Source organism: Rhipicephalus sanguineus, unplaced genomic scaffold (assembly GCF_013339695.2).
Source record: "Rhipicephalus sanguineus isolate Rsan-2018 unplaced genomic scaffold, BIME_Rsan_1.4 Seq612, whole genome shotgun sequence".
Taxonomy (NCBI): Eukaryota; Metazoa; Arthropoda; class Arachnida; order Ixodida; family Ixodidae; genus Rhipicephalus; species Rhipicephalus sanguineus.
Window position 1 is genome coordinate 65,064 of NW_023615626.1, and position 3,204 is coordinate 68,267.

Here is a 3,204-nt window from a genome sequence, read left to right on the forward strand (position 1 = left end):
CATTGAACAACACATGGCAGGCCAATATCCCACATAAATAAAGAGCGGCATTTGGATAAGATGCGTTTCTTGTCGCCAAGGTGCTGCCACACGCTGGCCCTGTGCTCTATAGTAGCCACACTCATGCACAGGAATAATGAGAACAGAGAGCAATCGTGTTTCATCATGCATGCTCAAGCTCATGACGTGAATTCTTTCCTCTATGCCATCCCTCCGCGTACCTTCAAGCAAGCTGAGAGAAGAGGGGAAGCAATGAAAGCGTGTGACAAATCCCTGTAACTCTATTCATTCTTGACGAATTCAAGAAATTTTTGCGGCAATCGATTCGTGAGGCCCAATACTGAGGTCATTCAATGATTACTTGGAAAAGTGGTTCAGGAGCCCCTCAAAGAATGAAGTAGTGGAACACTGCAAATTGTAATAGTAACTGCCCGCTTTCTTACAACTGTGCAAGCTGCTTTACATCAGAATGATATGTGCTTTGAGCAAGTTTCTAAAGGAAGTGATATCAACCGTTGCAGTCAGTGTTCTTTGAAATCTGTTGCATCTAAAGGTAAACCATAGCGATTAAAGTGTGTATGTGTGCATGTTATTCACAGTTGTACGTGAGCTGTTTGAACCAGGTGGCGTCTTTGCTAGGACAAAATCAAGGGAAACTACAGCTGTAATAATAGTGCAGCTGGTCTACCAGAAATACAGCAACTGGGTGCTTGTGCCAGTCAAAATTTTGCAGGTAGTCAGATTCTAACGCAACAATATCTGGCAATGCAGAATTTACAGCACCACTCCACAGAGCTTGTAATGCAGAGAAACGGCCATTTCCAGCTTAATTTTCTGCTTTGCCTTGGCTGATGCAGCAAATTATTTTAGCATTCTACGCAAACCAGACAAATGGGACATTTGTCAGCAGCGCCCAAGGTCACAGGGAATACCTAACCTTTGCACAAAGTTCCAATGTGCACTGTCCTATGTGTTGTCTTGCCTATACAAATTGATGGTAGGACTGCATTACACCAAACGTGCTGCAATTGTTGTGCCTGTGCCCCGTGCTGCGACAAAGCACAGGGCTGTGAAGAAGCACACTTGCAGCGAAGTGAGGTACGTAATAAAAATGGTACAATTAGCGCTAGACAGTTGCACTGAGAACCATGTAATATATTGGACAGATGGTAGCGTCGACCATCTACACGTGAAGTGTATGATGACATATCAAATGGCAGAGAACGACACGGACATGTAGTACAAAACAGTAACTCTATTACATTGAAGCCTCCCTCCAGCAAAATAGCTGCACCGATCAGAAGCTGCAGTAACAGTAACATAATTGCACCAAATCAAGTTTCGGGACTGAGGCCGTAGCGTCACGTAAATAATGAATTGTTGAATGCACTTCCACCTCGACTACAACCGAGCTCGAGCTAAGCCAGGCCCGTAGCCAGGGGAAGGGCCTGGGGGGCCCGGGCGCGCATTTACAAATTACAAAGGCGAGCGGATAAACCCCCCCACAATGCACCGCGCCACGGCGCTCTCTGGGGCTATGCATTTTGGCCAGCCTGATTGTGTCGGGCGGCTGCCAGTTCCCGTACTTTCGTATCAGAACAGCGACGGCGGTGAGCGCGCTGAACGCCTGTACTGCTGTGCCAATGCCTCCTTGGCTGTGCAAACACAAGTGCTGGGACGACGCGACCATAGTAAGCGCCCTACGATGAATCGGATACACGCGAGTGCTTCGCGAGACGCTGTGCGCACACTTCTCGCTGCCGAAAGCCGTCTCGTTCAGGACGCATTGAAGCGGACACAGCCTGCAGTGAAGAACAACACGACGGCGGGATGACGGATTTCTTGCGAGTCAGCAACGATATTGCAGATGTGGCGAAGCTAAGGAAATGTGGGCACTGGGACGATGGGATCAAGAAAAGCCCTCTACGATGGATCGCATACGCGCGAAACTGTAGATGCTTCAAGCAACGTTAGTGCGCGCGCCGTTATCGACAATGCCCTCATCTACCGAAAGTTGCGTCGATCTGTTTGCAACGACGTAAGTATCGATGTTGACAAAGCCATATGCGGTTAAAACGACGGCATGACGGATTTGTGCAAGCCTTGACGCTGCTCAGAAAGCTGGTTTCGAAGAATGTCATTCCCTACATCGCGGTCGTCACTTCAGCATTGATTAGCTTCAGCTGATGGCCCAGCACTGGCTTCGAATTATTTTAAGCTACGCACTGTGAATGGGGACATGCGATGCAATAGGAATTCAAGACCTTCGAAACGTCATTGTGCTCCTTAAAACACGCTTTCAGCCGTTCGTATATTTTTGATTATATATATAAGATGGTGCGCGATCATTAAGAGAAATATACGCTGCCGCCAGGATATCACATATGAAAAAAAATAAGGTTCAAACACAAACGAAAATTATCTGGTGTGCCCTACAGCCCTGCTCCTGCCGGTTTCTTTTTTTTTTTTTTCTTTCTGCAACCCACCCTCATGCAACAAGCCGTCATGCCTACTTGAAGGCAAGTAAAAAAACCTACCTGGCCACAAGTGCCACATAGTCGTCACATGAAACTGAAGTAAAAATAGGAGTGCATACCATGGAAGTCGCCCACGATCTTGCAAATACACAAACACACCTTGCTTTATTTTTTGCATTACTTAAACCCAATGCATTGCAGGTGAAATGCCACCTGGAGTATCACAGGGATCATTGCTTGCACCCTACGTCATCCTACCTTATATAAGTGATAGCCAGTTTTGTACGCATGTGCCTGTTCAAATGAACCTTGCGTATGACTGCATGATTTGTGCATGATTATAATACAAAATCAGACTTCACAATTCAATATTAAACACTTTAGAAACATATAAAATTGAATGCAGCAAATAGCAATAACCTACCTCTAGCGACACAGCATGTGTCAGACAGAAAATACTGCAAAGGCAAGTATATTCCGGAAATTTTAGCACAAGCCTTCACAGGGAGCCTGGCAAATATCTCTTAATGCCAGCGATGTGTATTTTCTGAGAAGCCTTGGTAGCTCTTTTCTTGCACAAGTTGTGTCAAATGCCTACAGACCTCTTCAGCCTATAATCTTGGTGCTTTACCACAAGTACGTAATGCAAAAATCACGGGAAATGTTAAAACTGGCTCAAAGATTTATGAGCTGTTCTATAAAAAAAGAAAGCAATATATTTTTTTTT